We start from the raw sequence: 26,662 nt of genomic DNA on the forward strand, positions 1-26,662 counted from the left end.
CTATAAACAAAATGCAGAGTTGATCCCTTCCCCATCTATAAACAAAATGCAGAGTTGATCCCTTCCCCCACCATCTAGAAACAACATGCAGAGTTGATCCCTTGCCTATTCTATAAACAAAAGGCAGAGTTGATCCTTTCCCCAATCTAGAAACAAAATGCAGAGTTGATCCCTTCCCCACCATCTATAAACAAAATGCAGAGTTGATCCCTTCCCGCATCTATAAACAAAATGCAGAGTTGATCACTACCCCATCTAGAAACAAAATGCAGAGTTGATCCCTTCCCACCACCATCTATAAACAAAATGCAGAGTTGATCCCTTGCCTATTCTATGAACAAAAGGAAGAGTTAATCCCTTCCCCCACCATCTAGAAACAAAATGCAGAGTTGAACGCTTCCCCCAACCAGAAACAAAATGCAGAGTTGATTATTCCCCCCACCATCTAGAAAAAAAAGCAGAGTTGATCCCTACCCCCCTCTATAAACAAAATGCAGAGTTGATCCATTCCCGCTTCTATAAACAAAAAGCAGTGTTGATCCCTTCCCCATCTATAAGCAAAATGCAGAGTTGATACCTTCCCTACCATCTAAAAACAAAATGCAGAGTTGATCCCTTCCCGCATCTATAAACAAAATGCAGAGTTGATCCCTTCCCGCATCTATAAACAAAATGTAGAGTTGATCCCTTCCCGCATCTATAAACAAAATACAGAGTTGATAATTTCCCCATCTAGAAACAAAGTGCAGAGTTGATTATTCCCCCCACCATCTATAAACAAAATGCAGAGTTGATCCCTTCCACATCTGTAAACAAAATGCAGAGTTGATCCCTTCCCCCACCATCTGGGGAAAAAAGCTGAGTTGATCCCTGCCATCTATAAACAACATGCAGAGTTGATCCTTTCCCCCATCTATAAACAAAATGCAGAGTTGATCCCTTCCCCATCTATAAACAAAATGCAGAGCTGATCCCTTCCCGCATCTATAAACAAAAATCAGAGTTGATCACTACCCCATCTAGAAACAAAATGCAGAGTTGATCCCTTCCCCATCTATAAACAAAATGCAGAGCTGATCCCTTCCCCATCAATAAACAAAAAGCAGAATTGATCCCTTCCCCATCTATAAACAAAATGCAGAGTTGATACCTTCCCCACCATCTATAAACAACATGCAGAGTTGATCCCTTCCCGCATCTATAAACAAAAAGCAAAGTTGATCACTACCCCATCTAGAAACAAAATGCAGAGTTGATCCCCTCCCCCCACCATCTAAAAACAAAAAGCAAAGTTGATCACTACCCCATCTATAAACAAAATGCAGAGTTGATCCCCTCCCCCCACCATCTATAAACAAAATGCAGAGTTGATCCCTTCCCCATCTATAAACAAAATGCAGAGTTGATCCCTTGCCTATTCCATAAACAAAAGGCAGAGTTGATCCTTTCCCCAATCTAGAAACAAAATGCAGAGTTGATCCCTTCCCCCACCATCTAGAAACAAAATGCAGAGTTGATTATTCCCCCCACCATCTAGAAAAAAGCAGAGTTGATCCCTACCCCCATCTATAAACAAAATGCAGAGTTGATCCCTTCCCCATCTATAAACAAAATGCAGAGCTGATCCCTTCCCCCACCATGTATAAACAAAATGCAGAGTTGATCTGTTCCCCCATCTAGAAACAAAATGCAGAGTTGATTATTCCCCCCACCATCTATAAACAAAAAGCAGAGTTGATCCCTTCCCCCATCTATAAACAAAATGCAGAGTTGATCCCTTCCCCATCTTTAAACAAAATGCAGAGTTGATCCCTCCCCCCACCATCTAGAAACAACATGCAGAGTTGATCCCTTCCCCCACCATCTGGAAACCACATACAGAGTTGATCCCTTCTCCCATCTAGAAACAAAATGCAGAGTTGATCTCTTCCCCCACCATCTATAAACAAAATGCAGAGTTGATCCCTTCCCTCACCATCTATAAACAAAATGCAGAGTTGATCCCTTCCCCATCTATAAACAAAATGCAGAGTTGATCCCTTCCCCCACCATCTATCAACAAAATGCAGAGTTGATCCCTTCCCCCACCATCTAGAAACAACATGCAGAGTTGATCCCTTCTGCCATCTAGAAACAAAATGCAGAGTTGATCCCTTCCCCCACCATCTATAAACAAAATGCAGAGTTGATCCCTTCCCTCATCATCTATAAACAAAATGCAGAGTTGTTCACTTCCCCCCCACCATCTAGAAACAACATGCAGAGTTGATCCCTTCCCCCACCATCTGTAAACCACATGCAGAGTTGATCCCTTCCCCATCTAGAAACAAAATGCAGAGTTGATCCCTTCCCCCACCATCTATAAACAAAATGCAGAGTTGATCCCACCCCCACCATCTAGAAACAGAATGCAGAGTTGATCCCTTCCCCCACCATCTATAAACAAAAAGCAGAGTTGATCACTTCCCCATCTATAAACAAAATGCAGAGTTGATCCCTTCCCCATCTATAAACAAAAAGCAGAGTTGATCCCTTCCCCATCTATAAACAAAATGCAGAGTTGATCCCTTCCCCACCATCTATAAACAAAATGCAGAGTTGATCCCTTCCCGCATCTATAAACAAAATGCAGAGTTGATCACAACCCCATCTAGAAACAAAATGCAGAGTTGATCCCTTCCCACCACCATCTATAAACAAAATGCAGAGTTGATCCCTTGCCTATTCTATGAACAAAAGGCAGAGTTGATCCTTTCCCCAATCTAGAAACAAAATTCAGAGTTGATTCCTTCCCCCACCATCTAGAAACAAAATGCAGAGTTGAACGCTTCCCCCAACCAGAAACAAAATGCAGAGTTGATTATTCCCCCCACCATCTAGAAAAAAAAGCAGAGTTGATCCCTACCCCCCTCTATAAACAAAATGCAGAGTTGATCCATTCCCGCATCTATAAACAAAAAGCAGTGTTGATCCCTTCCCCATCTATAAGCAAAATGCAGAGTTGATACTTTCCCTACCATCTAAAAACAAAATGCAGAGTTGATCCCTTCCCGCATCTATAAACAAAATGCAGAGTTGATCCCTTCCCGCATCTATAAACAAAATGCAGAGCTGATCCCTTCCCGCATCTCTGAACAAAAGGCAGAATTGATCCTTTCCCCCATCTATAAACAAAATGCAGAGTTGATCCCTTCCCCATCTATAAACAAAATGCAGAGCTGATCCCTTCCCGCATCTATAAACAAAAAGCAGAGTTGATCACTACCCCATCTAGAAACAAAATGCAGAGTTGATCCCTTCCCCATCTATAAACAAAATGCAGAGCGGATCCCTTCCCGCATCTATAAACAAAAAGCAGAATTGATCCCTTCCCCATCTAGAAACAAAATGCAGAGTTGAACGCTTCCCCCAACCAGAAACAAAATGCAGAGTTGATTATTCCCCCCACCATCTAGAAAAAAAAGCAGAGTTGATCCCTACCCCCCTCTATAAACAAAATGCAGAGTTGATCCATTCCCGCATCTATAAACAAAAAGCAGTGTTGATCCCTTCCCCATCTATAAGCAAAATGCAGAGTTGATACTTTCCCTACCATCTAAAAACAAAATGCAGAGTTGATCCCTTCCCGCATCTATAAACAAAATGCAGAGTTGATCCCTTCCCGCATCTATAAACAAAATGCAGAGCTGATCCCTTCCCGCATCTCTGAACAAAAGGCAGAATTGATCCTTTCCCCCATCTATAAACAAAATGCAGAGTTGATCCCTTCCCCATCTATAAACAAAATGCAGAGCTGATCCCTTCCCGCATCTATAAACAAAAAGCAGAGTTGATCACTACCCCATCTAGAAACAAAATGCAGAGTTGATCCCTTCCCCATCTATAAACAAAATGCAGAGCGGATCCCTTCCCGCATCTATAAACAAAAAGCAGAATTGATCCCTTCCCCATCTATAAACAAAATGCAGAGTTGATACCTTCCCCACCATCTATAAACAACATGCAGAGTTGATCCCTTCCCGCATCTATAAACAAAATGCAGAGTTGATACCTTCCGGCATCTATAAACAAAAAGCAAAGTTGATCACTACCCCATCTAGAAACAAAATGCAGAGTTGATCCCCTCCCCCCACCATCTATAAACAAAATGCAGAGTTGATCCCTTCCCCATCTATAAACAAAATGCAGAGTTGATCCCTTCCCCCACCATCTAGAAACAACATGCAGAGTTGATCCCTTGCCTATTCTATAAACAAAAGGCAGAGTTGATCCTTTCCCCAATCTAGAAACAAAATGCAGAGTTGATCCCTTCCCCACCATCTATAAACAAAATGCAGAGTTGATCCCTTCCCGCATCTATAAACAAAATGCAGAGTTGATCACTACCCCATCTAGAAACAAAATGCAGAGTTGATCCCTTCCCACCACCATCTATAAACAAAATGCAGAGTTGATCCCTTGCCTATTCTATGAACAAAAGGAAGAGTTGATCCCTTCCCCCACCATCTAGAAACAAAATGCAGAGTTGAACGCTTCCCCCAACCAGAAACAAAATGCAGAGTTGATTATTCCCCCCACCATCTAGAAAAAAAAGCAGAGTTGATCCCTACCCCCCTCTATAAACAAAATGCAGAGTTGATCCATTCCCGCTTCTATAAACAAAAATCAGTGTTGATCCCTTCCCCATCTATAAGCAAAATGCAGAGTTGATACCTTCCCTACCATCTAAAAACAAAATGCAGAGTTGATCCCTTCCCGCATCTATAAACAAAATGCAGAGTTGATCCCTTCCCGCATCTATAAACAAAATGCAGAGCTGATCCCTTCCCGCATCTCTGAACAAAAGGCAGAATTGATCCTTTCCCCCATCTATAAACAAAATGCAGAGTTGATCCCTTCCCCATCTATAAACAAAATGCAGAGCTGATCCCTTCCCGCATCTATAAACAAAAAGCAGAGTTGATCACTACCCCATCTAGAAACAAAATGCAGAGTTGATCCCTTCCCCATCTATAAACAAAATGCAGAGCGGATCCCTTCCCGCATCTATAAACAAAAAGCAGAATTAATCCCTTCCCCATCTATAAACAAAATGCAGAGTTGATACCTTCCCCACCATCTATAAACAACATGCAGAGTTGATCCCTTCCCGCATCTATAAACAAAATGCAGAGTTGATACCTTCCGGCATCTATAAACAAAAAGCAAAGTTGATCACTACCCCATCTAGAAACAAAATGCAGAGTTGATCCCCTCCCCCCACCATCTATAAACAAAATGCAGAGTTGATCCCTTCCCCATCTATAAACAAAATGCAGAGTTGATCCCTTGCCTATTCTATAAACAAAAGGCAGAGTTGATCCTTTCCCCAATCTAGAAACAAAATGCAGAGTTGATCCCTTCCCCCACCATCTAGAAACAAAATGCAGAGTTGAACGCTTCCCCCAACCAGAAACAAAATGCAGAGTTGATTATTCCCCCCACCATCTAGAAAAAAAGCAGAGTTGATCCCTACCCCCATCTATAAACAAAATGCAGAGTTGATCCCTTCCCGCATCTATAAACAAAAAGCAGTGTTGATCCCTTCCCCATCTATAAACAAAATGCAGAGTTGATACCTTCCCTACCATCTATAAACAAAATGCAGAGTTGATCCCTTCCCGCATCTATAAACAAAATGCAGAGTTGATCCCTTCCCGCATCTATAAACAAAATGCAGAGCTGATCCCTTCCCCATCTATGAACAAAAGGCAGAGTTGATCCTTTCCCCCATCTATAAACATAATGCAGAGTTGATCCCTTCCCCATCTATAAACAAAATGCAGAGCTGATCCCTTCCCGCATCTATAAACAAAAAGCAGAGTTGATCACTACCCCATCTAGAAACAAAATGCAGAGTTGATCCCTTCCCCATCTATAAACAAAATGCAGAGCGGATCCCTTCCCCATCTATAAACAAAAAGCAGAATTGATCCCTTCCCCATCTATAAACAAAATGCAGTGTTGATACCTTCCCCACCATCTATAAACAACATGCAGAGTTGATCCCTTCCCGCATCTATAAACAAAAAGAAAAGTTGATCACTACCCCATCTAGAAACAAAATGCAGAGTTGATCCCCTCCCCCACCATCTATAAACAAAAAGCAAAGTTGATCACTACCCCATCTATAAACAAAATGCAGAGTTGATCCCCTCCCCCCACCATCTATAAACAAAATGCAGAGTTGATCCCTTCCCCATCTATAAACAAAATGCAGAGTTGATCCCTTGCCTATTCTATAAACAAAAGGCAGGGTTGATCCTTTCCCCAATCTAGAAACAAAATGCAGAGTTGATCCCTTCCCCCACCATCTAGAAACAAAATGCAGAGTTGATTATTCCCCCCACCATCTAGAAAAAAGCAGAGTTGATCCCTACCCCCATCTATAAACAAAATGCAGAGTTGATCCCTTCCCCATCTATAAACAAAATGCAGAGCTGATCCCTTCCCCCACCATGTAGAAACAAAATGCAGAGTTGATCCGTTCCCCCATCTAGAAACAAAATGCAGAGTTGATTATTCCCCCCACCATCTATAAGCAAAATGCAGAGTTGATCCCTTCCCCATCTTTAAACAAAATGCAGAGTTGATCCCTTCCCGCATCTATAAACAAAATGCAGAGTTGATCACAACCCCATCTAGAAACAAAATGCAGAGTTGATCCCTTCCCACCACCATCTATAAACAAAATGCAGAGTTGATCCCTTGCCTATTCTATGAACAAAAGGCAGAGTTGATCCTTTCCCCAATCTAGAAACAAAATTCAGAGTTGATCCCTTCCCCCACCATCTAGAAACAAAATGCAGAGTTGAACGCTTCCCCCAACCAGAAACAAAATGCAGAGTTGATTATTCCCCCCACCATCTAGAAAAAAAAGCAGAGTTGATCCCTACCCCCCTCTATAAACAAAATGCAGAGTTGATCCATTCCCGCATCTATAAACAAAAAGCAGTGTTGATCCCTTCCCCATCTATAAGCAAAATGCAGAGTTGATACCTTCCCTACCATCTAAAAACAAAATGCAGAGTTGATCCCTTCCCGCATCTATAAACAAAATGCAGAGTTGATCCCTTCCCGCATCTATAAACAAAATGCAGAGCTGATCCCTTCCCGCATCTCTGAACAAAAGGCAGAATTGATCCTTTCCCCCATCTATAAACAAAATGCAGAGTTGATCCCTTCCCCATCTATAAACAAAATGCAGAGCTGATCCCTTCCCGCATCTATAAACAAAAAGCAGAGTTGATCACTACCCCATCTAGAAACAAAATGCAGAGTTGATCCCTTCCCCATCTATAAACAAAATGCAGAGCGGATCCCTTCCCGCATCTATAAACAAAAAGCAGAATTGACCCCTTCCCCATCTATAAACAAAATGCAGAGTTGATACCTTCCCCACCATCTATAAACAACATGCAGAGTTGATCCCTTCCCGCATCTATAAACAAAATGCAGAGTTGATACCTTCCGGCATCTATAAACAAAAAGCAAAGTTGATCACTACCCCATCTAGAAACAAAATGCAGAGTTGATCCCCTCCCCCCACCATCTATAAACAAAATGCAGAGTTGATCTCTTCCCCATCTATAAACAAAATGCAGAGTTGATCCCTTCCCCCACCATCTAGAAACAACATGCAGAGTTGATCCCTTGCCTATTCTATAAACAAAAGGCAGAGTTGATCCTTTCCCCAATCTAGAAACAAAATGCAGAGTTGATCCCTTCCCCACCATCTATAAACAAAATGCAGAGTTGATCCCTTCCCGCATCTATAAACAAAATGCAGAGTTGATCACTACCCCATCTAGAAACAAAATGCAGAGTTGATCCCTTCCCACCACCATCTATAAACAAAATGCAGAGTTGATCCCTTGCCTATTCTATGAACAAAAGGAAGAGTTGATCCCTTCCCCCACCATCTAGAAACAAAATGCAGAGTTGAACGCTTCCCCAACCAGAAACAAAATGCAGAGTTGATTATTCCCCCCACCATCTAGAAAAAAAGCAGAGTTGATCCCTACCCCCCTCTATAAACAAAATGCAGAGTTGATCCATTCCCGCTTCTATAAACAAAAAGCAGTGTTGATCCCTTCCCCATCTATAAGCAAAATGCAGAGTTGATACCTTCCCTACCATCTAAAAACAAAATGCAGAGTTGATCCCTTCCCGCATCTATAAACAAAATGCAGAGTTGATCCCTTCCCGCATCTATAAACAAAATGTAGAGTTGATCCCTTCCCGCATCTATAAACAAAATACAGAGTTGATAATTTCCCCATCTAGAAACAAAGTGCAGAGTTGATTATTCCCCCCACCATCTATAAGCAAAATGCAGAGTTGATCCCTTCCCCATCTTTAAACAAAATGCAGAGTTGATCCCTTCCCGCATCTATAAACAAAATGCAGAGTTGATCACAACCCCATCTAGAAACAAAATGCAGAGTTGATCCCTTCCCACCACCATCTATAAACAAAATGCAGAGTTGATCCCTTGCCTATTCTATGAACAAAAGGCAGAGTTGATCCTTTCCCCAATCTAGAAACAAAATTCAGAGTTGATCCCTTCCCCCACCATCTAGAAACAAAATGCAGAGTTGAACGCTTCCCCCAACCAGAAACAAAATGCAGAGTTGATTATTCCCCCCACCATCTAGAAAAAAAAGCAGAGTTGATCCCTACCCCCCTCTATAAACAAAATGCAGAGTTGATCCATTCCCGCATCTATAAACAAAAAGCAGTGTTGATCCCTTCCCCATCTATAAGCAAAATGCAGAGTTGATACCTTCCCTACCATCTAAAAACAAAATGCAGAGTTGATCCCTTCCCGCATCTATAAACAAAATGCAGAGTTGATCCCTTCCCGCATCTATAAACAAAATGCAGAGCTGATCCCTTCCCGCATCTCTGAACAAAAGGCAGAATTGATCCTTTCCCCCATCTATAAACAAAATGCAGAGTTGATCCCTTCCCCATCTATAAACAAAATGCAGAGCTGATCCCTTCCCGCATCTATAAACAAAAAGCAGAGTTGATCACTACCCCATCTAGAAACAAAATGCAGAGTTGATCCCTTCCCCATCTATAAACAAAATGCAGAGCGGATCCCTTCCCGCATCTATAAACAAAAAGCAGAATTGACCCCTTCCCCATCTATAAACAAAATGCAGAGTTGATACCTTCCCCACCATCTATAAACAACATGCAGAGTTGATCCCTTCCCGCATCTATAAACAAAATGCAGAGTTGATACCTTCCGGCATCTATAAACAAAAAGCAAAGTTGATCACTACCCCATCTAGAAACAAAATGCAGAGTTGATCCCCTCCCCCCACCATCTATAAACAAAATGCAGAGTTGATCTCTTCCCCATCTATAAACAAAATGCAGAGTTGATCCCTTCCCCCACCATCTAGAAACAACATGCAGAGTTGATCCCTTGCCTATTCTATAAACAAAAGGCAGAGTTGATCCTTTCCCCAATCTAGACACAAAATGCAGAGTTGATCCCTTCCCCACCATCTATAAACAAAATGCAGAGTTGATCCCTTCCCGCATCTATAAACAAAATGCAGAGTTGATCACTACCCCATCTAGAAACAAAATGCAGAGTTGATCCCTTCCCACCACCATCTATAAACAAAATGCAGAGTTGATCCCTTGCCTATTCTATGAACAAAAGGAAGAGTTGATCCCTTCCCCCACCATCTAGAAACAAAATGCAGAGTTGAACGCTTCCCCCAACCAGAAACAAAATGCAGAGTTGATTATTCCCCCCACCATCTAGAAAAAAAGCAGAGTTGATCCCTACCCCCCTCTATAAACAAAATGCAGAGTTGATCCATTCCCGCTTCTATAAACAAAAAGCAGTGTTGATCCCTTCCCCATCTATAAGCAAAATGCAGAGTTGATACCTTCCCTACCATCTAAAAACAAAATGCAGAGTTGATCCCTTCCCGCATCTATAAACAAAATGCAGAGTTGATCCCTTCCCGCATCTATAAACAAAATGTAGAGTTGATCCCTTCCCGCATCTATAAACAAAATACAGAGTTGATAATTTCCCCATCTAGAAACAAAGTGCAGAGTTGATTATTCCCCCCACCATCTATAAACAAAATGCAGAGTTGATCCCTTCCACATCTGTAAACAAAATGCAGAGTTGATCCCTTCCCCCACCATCTGGGGAAAAAAGCTGAGTTGATCCCTGCCATCTATAAACAACATGCAGAGTTGATCCTTTCCCCCATCTATAAACAAAATGCAGAGTTGATCCCTTCCCCATCTATAAACAAAATGCAGAGCTGATCCCTTCCCGCATCTATAAACAAAAATCAGAGTTGATCACTACCCCATCTAGAAACAAAATGCAGAGTTGATCCCTTCCCCATCTATAAACAAAATGCAGAGCTGATCCCTTCCCCATCAATAAACAAAAAGCAGAATTGATCCCTTCCCCATCTATAAACAAAATGCAGAGTTGATACCTTCCCCACCATCTATAAACAACATGCAGAGTTGATCCCTTCCCGCATCTATAAACAAAAAGCAAAGTTGATCACTACCCCATCTAGAAACAAAATGCAGAGTTGATCCCCTCCCCCCACCATCTAAAAACAAAAAGCAAAGTTGATCACTACCCCATCTATAAACAAAATGCAGAGTTGATCCCCTCCCCCCACCATCTATAAACAAAATGCAGAGTTGATCCCTTCCCCATCTATAAACAAAATGCAGAGTTGATCCCTTGCCTATTCCATAAACAAAAGGCAGAGTTGATCCTTTCCCCAATCTAGAAACAAAATGCAGAGTTGATCCCTTCCCCCACCATCTAGAAACAAAATGCAGAGTTGATTATTCCCCCCACCATCTAGAAAAAAGCAGAGTTGATCCCTACCCCCATCTATAAACAAAATGCAGAGTTGATCCCTTCCCCATCTATAAACAAAATGCAGAGCTGATCCCTTCCCCCACCATGTATAAACAAAATGCAGAGTTGATCTGTTCCCCCATCTAGAAACAAAATGCAGAGTTGATTATTCCCCCCACCATCTATAAACAAAAAGCAGAGTTGATCCCTTCCCCCATCTATAAACAAAATGCAGAGTTGATCCCTTCCCCATCTTTAAACAAAATGCAGAGTTGATCCCTCCCCCCACCATCTAGAAACAACATGCAGAGTTGATCCCTTCCCCCACCATCTGGAAACCACATACAGAGTTGATCCCTTCTCCCATCTAGAAACAAAATGCAGAGTTGATCTCTTCCCCCACCATCTATAAACAAAATGCAGAGTTGATCCCTTCCCTCACCATCTATAAACAAAATGCAGAGTTGATCCCTTCCCCATCTATAAACAAAATGCAGAGTTGATCCCTTCCCCCACCATCTATCAACAAAATGCAGAGTTGATCCCTTCCCCCACCATCTAGAAACAACATGCAGAGTTGATCCCTTCTGCCATCTAGAAACAAAATGCAGAGTTGATCCCTTCCCCCACCATCTATAAACAAAATGCAGAGTTGATCCCTTCCCTCATCATCTATAAACAAAATGCAGAGTTGTTCACTTCCCCCCCACCATCTAGAAACAACATGCAGAGTTGATCCCTTCCCCCACCATCTGTAAACCACATGCAGAGTTGATCCCTTCCCCATCTAGAAACAAAATGCAGAGTTGATCCCTTCCCCCACCATCTATAAACAAAATGCAGAGTTGATCCCACCCCCACCATCTAGAAACAGAATGCAGAGTTGATCCCTTCCCCCACCATCTATAAACAAAAAGCAGAGTTGATCACTTCCCCATCTATAAACAAAATGCAGAGTTGATCCCTTCCCCATCTATAAACAAAAAGCAGAGTTGATCCCTTCCCCATCTATAAACAAAATGCAGAGTTGATCCCTTCCCCACCATCTATAAACAAAATGCAGAGTTGATCCCTTCCCGCATCTATAAACAAAATGCAGAGTTGATCACAACCCCATCTAGAAACAAAATGCAGAGTTGATCCCTTCCCACCACCATCTATAAACAAAATGCAGAGTTGATCCCTTGCCTATTCTATGAACAAAAGGCAGAGTTGATCCTTTCCCCAATCTAGAAACAAAATTCAGAGTTGATTCCTTCCCCCACCATCTAGAAACAAAATGCAGAGTTGAACGCTTCCCCCAACCAGAAACAAAATGCAGAGTTGATTATTCCCCCCACCATCTAGAAAAAAAAGCAGAGTTGATCCCTACCCCCCTCTATAAACAAAATGCAGAGTTGATCCATTCCCGCATCTATAAACAAAAAGCAGTGTTGATCCCTTCCCCATCTATAAGCAAAATGCAGAGTTGATACTTTCCCTACCATCTAAAAACAAAATGCAGAGTTGATCCCTTCCCGCATCTATAAACAAAATGCAGAGTTGATCCCTTCCCGCATCTATAAACAAAATGCAGAGCTGATCCCTTCCCGCATCTCTGAACAAAAGGCAGAATTGATCCTTTCCCCCATCTATAAACAAAATGCAGAGTTGATCCCTTCCCCATCTATAAACAAAATGCAGAGCTGATCCCTTCCCGCATCTATAAACAAAAAGCAGAGTTGATCACTACCCCATCTAGAAACAAAATGCAGAGTTGATCCCTTCCCCATCTATAAACAAAATGCAGAGCGGATCCCTTCCCGCATCTATAAACAAAAAGCAGAATTGATCCCTTCCCCATCTATAAACAAAATGCAGAGTTGATACCTTCCGGCATCTATAAACAAAAAGCAAAGTTGATCACTACCCCATCTAGAAACAAAATGCAGAGTTGATCCCCTCCCCCCACCATCTATAAACAAAATGCAGAGTTGATCCCTTCCCCATCTATAAACAAAATGCAGAGTTGATCCCTTCCCCCACCATCTAGAAACAACATGCAGAGTTGATCCCTTGCCTATTCTATAAACAAAAGGCAGAGTTGATCCTTTCCCCAATCTAGAAACAAAATGCAGAGTTGATCCCTTCCCCACCATCTATAAACAAAATGCAGAGTTGATCCCTTCCCGCATCTATAAACAAAATGCAGAGTTGATCACTACCCCATCTAGAAACAAAATGCAGAGTTGATCCCTTCCCACCACCATCTATAAACAAAATGCAGAGTTGATCCCTTGCCTATTCTATGAACAAAAGGAAGAGTTGATCCCTTCCCCCACCATCTAGAAACAAAATGCAGAGTTGAACGCTTCCCCCAACCAGAAACAAAATGCAGAGTTGATTATTCCCCCCACCATCTAGAAAAAAAGCAGAGTTGATCCCTACCCCCCTCTATAAACAAAATGCAGAGTTGATCCATTCCCGCTTCTATAAACAAAAATCAGTGTTGATCCCTTCCCCATCTATAAGCAAAATGCAGAGTTGATACCTTCCCTACCATCTAAAAACAAAATGCAGAGTTGATCCCTTCCCGCATCTATAAACAAAATGCAGAGTTGATCCCTTCCCGCATCTATAAACAAAATGCAGAGCTGATCCCTTCCCGCATCTCTGAACAAAAGGCAGAATTGATCCTTTCCCCCATCTATAAACAAAATGCAGAGTTGATCCCTTCCCCATCTATAAACAAAATGCAGAGCTGATCCCTTCCCGCATCTATAAACAAAAAGCAGAGTTGATCACTACCCCATCTAGAAACAAAATGCAGAGTTGATCCCTTCCCCATCTATAAACAAAATGCAGAGCGGATCCCTTCCCGCATCTATAAACAAAAAGCAGAATTGACCCCTTCCCCATCTATAAACAAAATGCAGAGTTGATACCTTCCCCACCATCTATAAACAACATGCAGAGTTGATCCCTTCCCGCATCTATAAACAAAATGCAGAGTTGATACCTTCCGGCATCTATAAACAAAAAGCAAAGTTGATCACTACCCCATCTAGAAACAAAATGCAGAGTTGATCCCCTCCCCCCACCATCTATAAACAAAATGCAGAGTTGATCTCTTCCCCATCTATAAACAAAATGCAGAGTTGATCCCTTCCCCCACCATCTAGAAACAACATGCAGAGTTGATCCCTTGCCTATTCTATAAACAAAAGGCAGAGTTGATCCTTTCCCCAATCTAGAAACAAAATGCAGAGTTGATCCCTTCCCCACCATCTATAAACAAAATGCAGAGTTGATCCCTTCCCGCATCTATAAACAAAATGCAGAGTTGATCACTACCCCATCTAGAAACAAAATGCAGAGTTGATCCCTTCCCACCACCATCTATAAACAAAATGCAGAGTTGATCCCTTGCCTATTCTATGAACAAAAGGAAGAGTTGATCCCTTCCCCCACCATCTAGAAACAAAATGCAGAGTTGAACGCTTCCCCAACCAGAAACAAAATGCAGAGTTGATTATTCCCCCCACCATCTAGAAAAAAAGCAGAGTTGATCCCTACCCCCCTCTATAAACAAAATGCAGAGTTGATCCATTCCCGCTTCTATAAACAAAAAGCAGTGTTGATCCCTTCCCCATCTATAAGCAAAATGCAGAGTTGATACCTTCCCTACCATCTAAAAACAAAATGCAGAGTTGATCCCTTCCCGCATCTATAAACAAAATGCAGAGTTGATCCCTTCCCGCATCTATAAACAAAATGTAGAGTTGATCCCTTCCCGCATCTATAAACAAAATACAGAGTTGATAATTTCCCCATCTAGAAACAAAGTGCAGAGTTGATTATTCCCCCCACCATCTATAAGCAAAATGCAGAGTTGATCCCTTCCCCATCTTTAAACAAAATGCAGAGTTGATCCCTTCCCGCATCTATAAACAAAATGCAGAGTTGATCACAACCCCATCTAGAAACAAAATGCAGAGTTGATCCCTTCCCACCACCATCTATAAACAAAATGCAGAGTTGATCCCTTGCCTATTCTATGAACAAAAGGCAGAGTTGATCCTTTCCCCAATCTAGAAACAAAATTCAGAGTTGATCCCTTCCCCCACCATCTAGAAACAAAATGCAGAGTTGAACGCTTCCCCCAACCAGAAACAAAATGCAGAGTTGATTATTCCCCCCACCATCTAGAAAAAAAAGCAGAGTTGATCCCTACCCCCCTCTATAAACAAAATGCAGAGTTGATCCATTCCCGCATCTATAAACAAAAAGCAGTGTTGATCCCTTCCCCATCTATAAGCAAAATGCAGAGTTGATACCTTCCCTACCATCTAAAAACAAAATGCAGAGTTGATCCCTTCCCGCATCTATAAACAAAATGCAGAGTTGATCCCTTCCCGCATCTATAAACAAAATGCAGAGCTGATCCCTTCCCGCATCTCTGAACAAAAGGCAGAATTGATCCTTTCCCCCATCTATAAACAAAATGCAGAGTTGATCCCTTCCCCATCTATAAACAAAATGCAGAGCTGATCCCTTCCCGCATCTATAAACAAAAAGCAGAGTTGATCACTACCCCATCTAGAAACAAAATGCAGAGTTGATCCCTTCCCCATCTATAAACAAAATGCAGAGCGGATCCCTTCCCGCATCTATAAACAAAAAGCAGAATTGACCCCTTCCCCATCTATAAACAAAATGCAGAGTTGATACCTTCCCCACCATCTATAAACAACATGCAGAGTTGATCCCTTCCCGCATCTATAAACAAAATGCAGAGTTGATACCTTCCGGCATCTATAAACAAAAAGCAAAGTTGATCACTACCCCATCTAGAAACAAAATGCAGAGTTGATCCCCTCCCCCCACCATCTATAAACAAAATGCAGAGTTGATCTCTTCCCCATCTATAAACAAAATGCAGAGTTGATCCCTTCCCCCACCATCTAGAAACAACATGCAGAGTTGATCCCTTGCCTATTCTATAAACAAAAGGCAGAGTTGATCCTTTCCCCAATCTAGACACAAAATGCAGAGTTGATCCCTTCCCCACCATCTATAAACAAAATGCAGAGTTGATCCCTTCCCGCATCTATAAACAAAATGCAGAGTTGATCACTACCCCATCTAGAAACAAAATGCAGAGTTGATCCCTTCCCACCACCATCTATAAACAAAATGCAGAGTTGATCCCTTGCCTATTCTATGAACAAAAGGAAGAGTTGATCCCTTCCCCCACCATCTAGAAACAAAATGCAGAGTTGAACGCTTCCCCCAACCAGAAACAAAATGCAGAGTTGATTATTCCCCCCACCATCTAGAAAAAAAGCAGAGTTGATCCCTACCCCCCTCTATAAACAAAATGCAGAGTTGATCCATTCCCGCTTCTATAAACAAAAAGCAGTGTTGATCCCTTCCCCATCTATAAGCAAAATGCAGAGTTGATACCTTCCCTACCATCTAAAAACAAAATGCAGAGTTGATCCCTTCCCGCATCTATAAACAAAATGCAGAGTTGATCCCTTCCCGCATCTATAAACAAAATGTAGAGTTGATCCCTTCCCGCATCTATAAACAAAATACAGAGTTGATAATTTCCCCATCTAGAAACAAAGTGCAGAGTTGATTATTCCCCCCACCATCTATAAACAAAATGCAGAGTTGATCCCTTCCACATCTGTAAACAAAATGCAGAGTTGATCCCTTCCCCCACCATCTGGGGAAAAAAGCTGAGTTGATCCCTGCCATCTATAAACAACATGCAGAGTTGATCCTTTCCCCCATCTATAAACAAAATGCAGAGTTGATCCCTTCCCCATCTATAAACAAAATGCAGAGCTGATCCCTTCCCGCATCTATAAACAAAAATCAGAGTTGATCACTACCCCATCTAGAAACAAAATGCAGAGTTGATCCCTTCCCCATCTATAAACAAAATGCAGAGCTGATCCCTTCCCCATCAATAAACAAAAAGCAGAATTGATCCCTTCCCCATCTATAAACAAAATGCAGAGTTGATACCTTCCCCACCATCTATAAACAACATGCAGAGTTGATCCCTTCCCGCATCTATAAACAAAAAGCAAAGTTGATCACTACCCCATCTAGAAACAAAATGCAGAGTTGATCCCCTCCCCCCACCATCTAAAAACAAAAAGCAAAGTTGATCACTACCCCATCTATAAACAAAATGCAGAGTTGATCCCCTCCCCCCACCATCTATAAACAAAATGCAGAGTTGATCCCTTCCCCATCTATAAACAAAATGCAGAGTTGATCCCTTGCCTATTCCATAAACAAAAGGCAGAGTTGATCCTTTCCCCAATCTAGAAACAAAATGCAGAGTTGATCCCTTCCCCCACCATCTAGAAACAAAATGCAGAGTTGATTATTCCCCCCACCATCTAGAAAAAAGCAGAGTTGATCCCTACCCCCATCTATAAACAAAATGCAGAGTTGATCCCTTCCCCATCTATAAACAAAATGCAGAGCTGATCCCTTCCCCCACCATGTATAAACAAAATGCAGAGTTGATCTGTTCCCCCATCTAGAAACAAAATGCAGAGTTGATTATTCCCCCCACCATCTATAAACAAAAAGCAGAGTTGATCCCTTCCCCCATCTATAAACAAAATGCAGAGTTGATCCCTTCCCCATCTTTAAACAAAATGCAGAGTTGATCCCTCCCCCCACCATCTAGAAACAACATGCAGAGTTGATCCCTTCCCCCACCATCTGGAAACCACATACAGAGTTGATCCCTTCTCCCATCTAGAAACAAAATGCAGAGTTGATCTCTTCCCCCACCATCTATAAACAAAATGCAGAGTTGATCCCTTCCCTCACCATCTATAAACAAAATGCAGAGTTGATCCCTTCCCCATCTATAAACAAAATGCAGAGTTGATCCCTTCCCCCACCATCTATCAACAAAATGCAGAGTTGATCCCTTCCCCCACCATCTAGAAACAACATGCAGAGTTGATCCCTTCTGCCATCTAGAAACAAAATGCAGAGTTGATCCCTTCCCCCACCATCTATAAACAAAATGCAGAGTTGATCCCTTCCCTCATCATCTATAAACAAAATGCAGAGTTGTTCACTTCCCCCCCACCATCTAGAAACAACATGCAGAGTTGATCCCTTCCCCCACCATCTGTAAACCACATGCAGAGTTGATCCCTTCCCCATCTAGAAACAAAATGCAGAGTTGATCCCTTCCCCCACCATCTATAAACAAAATGCAGAGTTGATCCCACCCCCACCATCTAGAAACAGAATGCAGAGTTGATCCCTTCCCCCACCATCTATAAACAAAAAGCAGAGTTGATCACTTCCCCATCTATAAACAAAATGCAGAGTTGATCCCTTCCCCATCTATAAACAAAAAGCAGAGTTGATCCCTTCCCCATCTATAAACAAAATGCAGAGTTGATCCCTTCCCCACCATCTATAAACAAAATGCAGAGTTGATCCCTTCCCGCATCTATAAACAAAATGCAGAGTTGATCACAACCCCATCTAGAAACAAAATGCAGAGTTGATCCCTTCCCACCACCATCTATAAACAAAATGCAGAGTTGATCCCTTGCCTATTCTATGAACAAAAGGCAGAGTTGATCCTTTCCCCAATCTAGAAACAAAATTCAGAGTTGATTCCTTCCCCCACCATCTAGAAACAAAATGCAGAGTTGAACGCTTCCCCCAACCAGAAACAAAATGCAGAGTTGATTATTCCCCCCACCATCTAGAAAAAAAAGCAGAGTTGATCCCTACCCCCCTCTATAAACAAAATGCAGAGTTGATCCATTCCCGCATCTATAAACAAAAAGCAGTGTTGATCCCTTCCCCATCTATAAGCAAAATGCAGAGTTGATACTTTCCCTACCATCTAAAAACAAAATGCAGAGTTGATCCCTTCCCGCATCTATAAACAAAATGCAGAGTTGATCCCTTCCCGCATCTATAAACAAAATGCAGAGCTGATCCCTTCCCGCATCTCTGAACAAAAGGCAGAATTGATCCTTTCCCCCATCTATAAACAAAATGCAGAGTTGATCCCTTCCCCATCTATAAACAAAATGCAGAGCTGATCCCTTCCCGCATCTATAAACAAAAAGCAGAGTTGATCACTACCCCATCTAGAAACAAAATGCAGAGTTGATCCCTTCCCCATCTATAAACAAAATGCAGAGCGGATCCCTTCCCGCATCTATAAACAAAAAGCAGAATTGATCCCTTCCCCATCTATAAACAAAATGCAGAGTTGATACCTTCCGGCATCTATAAACAAAAAGCAAAGTTGATCACTACCCCATCTAGAAACAAAATGCAGAGTTGATCCCCTCCCCCCACCATCTATAAACAAAATGCAGAGTTGATCCCTTCCCCATCTATAAACAAAATGCAGAGTTGATCCCTTCCCCCACCATCTAGAAACAACATGCAGAGTTGATCCCTTGCCTATTCTATAAACAAAAGGCAGAGTTGATCCTTTCCCCAATCTAGAAACAAAATGCAGAGTTGATCCCTTCCCCACCATCTATAAACAAAATGCAGAGTTGATCCCTTCCCGCATCTATAAACAAAATGCAGAGTTGATCACTACCCCATCTAGAAACAAAATGCAGAGTTGATCCCTTCCCACCACCATCTATAAACAAAATGCAGAGTTGATCCCTTGCCTATTCTATGAACAAAAGGAAGAGTTGATCCCTTCCCCCACCATCTAGAAACAAAATGCAGAGTTGAACGCTTCCCCCAACCAGAAACAAAATGCAGAGTTGATTATTCCCCCCACCATCTAGAAAAAAAGCAGAGTTGATCCCTACCCCCCTCTATAAACAAAATGCAGAGTTGATCCATTCCCGCTTCTATAAACAAAAATCAGTGTTGATCCCTTCCCCATCTATAAGCAAAATGCAGAGTTGATACCTTCCCTACCATCTAAAAACAAAATGCAGAGTTGATCCCTTCCCGCATCTATAAACAAAATGCAGAGTTGATCCCTTCCCGCATCTATAAACAAAATGCAGAGCTGATCCCTTCCCGCATCTCTGAACAAAAGGCAGAATTGATCCTTTCCCCCATCTATAAACAAAATGCAGAGTTGATCCCTTCCCCATCTATAAACAAAATGCAGAGCTGATCCCTTCCCGCATCTATAAACAAAAAGCAGAGTTGATCACTACCCCATCTAGAAACAAAATGCAGAGTTGATCCCTTCCCCATCTATAAACAAAATGCAGAGCGGATCCCTTCCCGCATCTATAAACAAAAAGCAGAATTAATCCCTTCCCCATCTATAAACAAAATGCAGAGTTGATACCTTCCCCACCATCTATAAACAACATGCAGAGTTGATCCCTTCCCGCATCTATAAACAAAATGCAGAGTTGATACCTTCCGGCATCTATAAACAAAAAGCAAAGTTGATCACTACCCCATCTAGAAACAAAATGCAGAGTTGATCCCCTCCCCCCACCATCTATAAACAAAATGCAGAGTTGATCCCTTCCCCATCTATAAACAAAATGCAGAGTTGATCCCTTGCCTATTCTATAAACAAAAGGCAGAGTTGATCCTTTCCCCAATCTAGAAACAAAATGCAGAGTTGATCCCTTCCCCCACCATCTAGAAACAAAATGCAGAGTTGAACGCTTCCCCCAACCAGAAACAAAATGCAGAGTTGATTATTCCCCCCACCATCTAGAAAAAAAGCAGAGTTGATCCCTACCCCCATCTATAAACAAAATGCAGAGTTGATCCCTTCCCGCATCTATAAACAAAATGCAGAGTTGATACCTTCCCCACCATCTATAAACAACATGCAGAGTTGATCCCTTCCCGCATCTATAAACAAAATGCAGAGTTGATACCTTCCGGCATCTATAAACAAAAAGCAAAGTTGATCACTACCCCATCTAGAAACAAAATGCAGAGTTGATCCCCTCCCCCCACCATCTATAAACAAAATGCAGAGTTGATCCCTTCCCCATCTATAAACAAAATGCAGAGTTGATCCCTTCCCCCACCATCTAGAAACAACATGCAGAGTTGATCCCTTGCCTATTCTATAAACAAAAGGCAGAGTTGATCCTTTCCCCAATCTAGAAACAAAATGCAGAGTTGATCCCTTCCCCACCATCTATAAACAAAATGCAGAGTTGATCCCTTCCCGCATCTATAAACAAAATGCAGAGTTGATCACTACCCCATCTAGAAACAAAATGCAGAGTTGATCCCTTCCCACCACCATCTATAAACAAAATGCAGAGTTGATCCCTTGCCTATTCTATGAACAAAAGGAAGAGTTGATCCCTTCCCCCACCATCTAGAAACAAAATGCAGAGTTGAACGCTTCCCCCAACCAGAAACAAAATGCAGAGTTGATTATTCCCCCCACCATCTAGAAAAAAAGCAGAGTTGATCCCTACCCCCCTCTATAAACAAAATGCAGAGTTGATCCATTCCCGCTTCTATAAACAAAAATCAGTGTTGATCCCTTCCCCATCTATAAGCAAAATGCAGAGTTGATACCTTCCCTACCATCTAAAAACAAAATGCAGAGTTGATCCCTTCCCGCATCTATAAACAAAATGCAGAGTTGATCCCTTCCCGCATCTATAAACAAAATGCAGAGCTGATCCCTTCCCGCATCTCTGAACAAAAGGCAGAATTGATCCTTTCCCCCATCTATAAACAAAATGCAGAGTTGATCCCTTCCCCATCTATAAACAAAATGCAGAGCTGATCCCTTCCCGCATCTATAAACAAAAAGCAGAGTTGATCACTACCCCATCTAGAAACAAAATGCAGAGTTGATCCCTTCCCCATCTATAAACAAAATGCAGAGCGGATCCCTTCCCGCATCTATAAACAAAAAGCAGAATTGACCCCTTCCCCATCTATAAACAAAATGCAGAGTTGATACCTTCCCCACCATCTATAAACAACATGCAGAGTTGATCCCTTCCCGCATCTATAAACAAAATGCAGAGTTGATACCTTCCGGCATCTATAAACAAAAAGCAAAGTTGATCACTACCCCATCTAGAAACAAAATGCAGAGTTGATCCCCTCCCCCCACCATCTATAAACAAAATGCAGAGTTGATCTCTTCCCCATCTATAAACAAAATGCAGAGTTGATCCCTTCCCCCACCATCTAGAAACAACATGCAGAGTTGATCCCTTGCCTATTCTATAAACAAAAGGCAGAGTTGATCCTTTCCCCAATCTAGAAACAAAATGCAGAGTTGATCCCTTCCCCACCATCTATAAACAAAATGCAGAGTTGATCCCTTCCCGCATCTATAAACAAAATGCAGAGTTGATCACTACCCCATCTAGAAACAAAATGCAGAGTTGATCCCTTCCCACCACCATCTATAAACAAAATGCAGAGTTGATCCCTTGCCTATTCTATGAACAAAAGGAAGAGTTGATCCCTTCCCCCACCATCTAGAAACAAAATGCAGAGTTGATCCCTTCCCCATCTATAAACAAAATGCAGAGTTGATCCCTTCCCCCACCATCTATCAACAAAATGCAGAGTTGATCCCTTCCCCCACCATCTAGAAACAACATGCAGAGTTGATCCCTTCTGCCATCTAGAAACAAAATGCAGAGTTGATCCCTTCCCCATCTATAAACAAAATGCAGAGTTGATCCCTTCCCCCACCATCTATCAACAAAATGCAGAGTTGATCCCTTCCCCCACCATCTAGAAACAACATGCAGAGTTGATCCCTTCTGCCATCTAGAAACAAAATGCAGAGTTGATCCCTTCCCCCACCATCTATAAACAAAATGCAGAGTTGATCCCTTCCCTCATCATCTATAAACAAAATGCAGAGTTGTTCACTTCCCCCCCACCATCTAGAAACAACATGCAGAGTTGATCCCTTCCCCCACCATCTGTAAACCACATGCAGAGTTGATCCCTTCCCCATCTAGAAACAAAATGCAGAGTTGATCCCTTCCCCCACCATCTATAAACAAAATGCAGAGTTGATCCCACCCCCACCATCTAGAAACAGAATGCAGAGTTGATCCCTTCCCCCACCATCTATAAACAAAAAGCAGAGTTGATCACTTCCCCATCTATAAACAAAATGCAGAGTTGATCCCTTCCCCATCTATAAACAAAAAGCAGAGTTGATCCCTTCCCCATCTATAAACAAAATGCAGAGTTGATCCCTTCCCCACCATCTATAAACAAAATGCAGAGTTGATCCCTTCCCGCATCTATAAACAAAATGCAGAGTTGATCACAACCCCATCTAGAAACAAAATGCAGAGTTGATCCCTTCCCACCACCATCTATAAACAAAATGCAGAGTTGATCCCTTGCCTATTCTATGAACAAAAGGCAGAGTTGATCCTTTCCCCAATCTAGAAACAAAATTCAGAGTTGATTCCTTCCCCCACCATCTAGAAACAAAATGCAGAGTTGAACGCTTCCCCCAACCAGAAACAAAATGCAGAGTTGATTATTCCCCCCACCATCTAGAAAAAAAAGCAGAGTTGATCCCTACCCCCCTCTATAAACAAAATGCAGAGTTGATCCATTCCCGCATCTATAAACAAAAAGCAGTGTTGATCCCTTCCCCATCTATAAGCAAAATGCAGAGTTGATACTTTCCCTACCATCTAAAAACAAAATGCAGAGTTGATCCCTTCCCGCATCTATAAACAAAATGCAGAGTTGATCCCTTCCCGCATCTATAAACAAAATGCAGAGCTGATCCCTTCCCGCATCTCTGAACAAAAGGCAGAATTGATCCTTTCCCCCATCTATAAACAAAATGCAGAGTTGATCCCTTCCCCATCTATAAACAAAATGCAGAGCTGATCCCTTCCCGCATCTATAAACAAAAAGCAGAGTTGATCACTACCCCATCTAGAAACAAAATGCAGAGTTGATCCCTTCCCCATCTATAAACAAAATGCAGAGCGGATCCCTTCCCGCATCTATAAACAAAAAGCAGAATTGATCCCTTCCCCATCTATAAACAAAATGCAGAGTTGATACCTTCCGGCATCTATAAACAAAAAGCAAAGTTGATCACTACCCCATCTAGAAACAAAATGCAGAGTTGATCCCCTCCCCCCACCATCTATAAACAAAATGCAGAGTTGATCCCTTCCCCATCTATAAACAAAATGCAGAGTTGATCCCTTCCCCCACCATCTAGAAACAACATGCAGAGTTGATCCCTTGCCTATTCTATAAACAAAAGGCAGAGTTGATCCTTTCCCCAATCTAGAAACAAAATGCAGAGTTGATCCCTTCCCCACCATCTATAAACAAAATGCAGAGTTGATCCCTTCCCGCATCTATAAACAAAATGCAGAGTTGATCACTACCCCATCTAGAAACAAAATGCAGAGTTGATCCCTTCCCACCACCATCTATAAACAAAATGCAGAGTTGATCCCTTGCCTATTCTATGAACAAAAGGAAGAGTTGATCCCTTCCCCCACCATCTAGAAACAAAATGCAGAGTTGAACGCTTCCCCCAACCAGAAACAAAATGCAGAGTTGATTATTCCCCCCACCATCTAGAAAAAAAGCAGAGTTGATCCCTACCCCCCTCTATAAACAAAATGCAGAGTTGATCCATTCCCGCTTCTATAAACAAAAATCAGTGTTGATCCCTTCCCCATCTATAAGCAAAATGCAGAGTTGATACCTTCCCTACCATCTAAAAACAAAATGCAGAGTTGATCCCTTCCCGCATCTATAAACAAAATGCAGAGTTGATCCCTTCCCGCATCTATAAACAAAATGCAGAGCTGATCCCTTCCCGCATCTCTGAACAAAAGGCAGAATTGATCCTTTCCCCCATCTATAAACAAAATGCAGAGTTGATCCCTTCCCCATCTATAAACAAAATGCAGAGCTGATCCCTTCCCGCATCTATAAACAAAAAGCAGAGTTGATCACTACCCCATCTAGAAACAAAATGCAGAGTTGATCCCTTCCCCATCTATAAACAAAATGCAGAGCGGATCCCTTCCCGCATCTATAAACAAAAAGCAGAATTAATCCCTTCCCCATCTATAAACAAAATGCAGAGTTGATACCTTCCCCACCATCTATAAACAACATGCAGAGTTGATCCCTTCCCGCATCTATAAACAAAATGCAGAGTTGATACCTTCCGGCATCTATAAACAAAAAGCAAAGTTGATCACTACCCCATCTAGAAACAAAATGCAGAGTTGATCCCCTCCCCCCACCATCTATAAACAAAATGCAGAGTTGATCCCTTCCCCATCTATAAACAAAATGCAGAGTTGATCCCTTGCCTATTCTATAAACAAAAGGCAGAGTTGATCCTTTCCCCAATCTAGAAACAAAATGCAGAGTTGATCCCTTCCCCCACCATCTAGAAACAAAATGCAGAGTTGAACGCTTCCCCCAACCAGAAACAAAATGCAGAGTTGATTATTCCCCCCACCATCTAGAAAAAAAGCAGAGTTGATCCCTACCCCCATCTATAAACAAAATGCAGAGTTGATCCCTTCCCGCATCTATAAACAAAAAGCAGTGTTGATCCCTTCCCCATCTATAAACAAAATGCAGAGTTGATACCTTCCCTACCATCTATAAACAAAATGCAGAGTTGATCCCTTCCCGCATCTATAAACAAAATGCAGAGTTGATCCCTTCCCGCATCTATAAACAAAATGCAGAGCAGATCCCTTCCCCATCTATGAACAAAAGGCAGAGTTGATCCTTTCCCGCATCTATAAACATAATGCAGAGTTGATCCCTTCCCCATCTATAAACAAAATGCAGAGCTGATCCCTTCCCGCATCTATAAACAAAAAGCAGAGTTGATCACTACCCCATCTAGAAACAAAATGCAGAGTTGATCCCTTCCCCATCTATAAACAAAATGCAGAGCTGATCCCTTCCCACATCTATAAACAAAAAGCAGAGTTGATCACTACCCCATCTAGAAACAAAATGCAGAGCGGATCCCTTCCCCATCTATAAACAAAAAGCAGAATTGATCCCTTCCCCATCTATAAACAAAATGCAGTGTTGATACCTTCCCCACCATCTATAAACAACATGCAGAGTTGATCCCTTCCCGCATCTATAAACAAAAAGAAAAGTTGATCACTACCCCATCTAGAAACAAAATGCAGAGTTGATCCCCTCCCCCACCATCTATAAACAAAAAGCAAAGTTGATCACTACCCCATCTATAAACAAAATGCAGAGTTGATCCCCTCCCCCCACCATCTATAAACAAAATGCAGAGTTGATCCCTTCCCCATCTATAAACAAAATGCAGAGTTGATCCCTTGCCTATTCTATAAACAAAAGGCAGGGTTGATCCTTTCCCCAATCTAGAAACAAAATGCAGAGTTGATCCCTTCCCCCACCATCTAGAAACAAAATGCAGAGTTGATTATTCCCCCCACCATCTAGAAAAAAGCAGAGTTGATCCCTACCCCCATCTATAAACAAAATGCAGAGTTGATCCCTTCCCCATCTATAAACAAAATGCAGAGCTGATCCCTTCCCCCACCATGTATAAACAAAATGCAGAGTTGATCCGTTCCCCCATCTAGAAACAAAATGCAGAGTTGATTATTCCCCCCACCATCTATAAGCAAAATGCAGAGTTGATCCCTTCCCCATCTTTAAACAAAATGCAGAGTTGATCCCTCCCCCCCCCACCCTCTAGAAACAACATGCAGAGTTGATCCCTTCCCCCACCATCTGGAAACCACA

The sequence above is a fragment of the Heterodontus francisci genome, chromosome 4 (assembly GCF_036365525.1).
Source record: "Heterodontus francisci isolate sHetFra1 chromosome 4, sHetFra1.hap1, whole genome shotgun sequence".
Taxonomy (NCBI): domain Eukaryota; kingdom Metazoa; phylum Chordata; class Chondrichthyes; order Heterodontiformes; family Heterodontidae; genus Heterodontus; species Heterodontus francisci.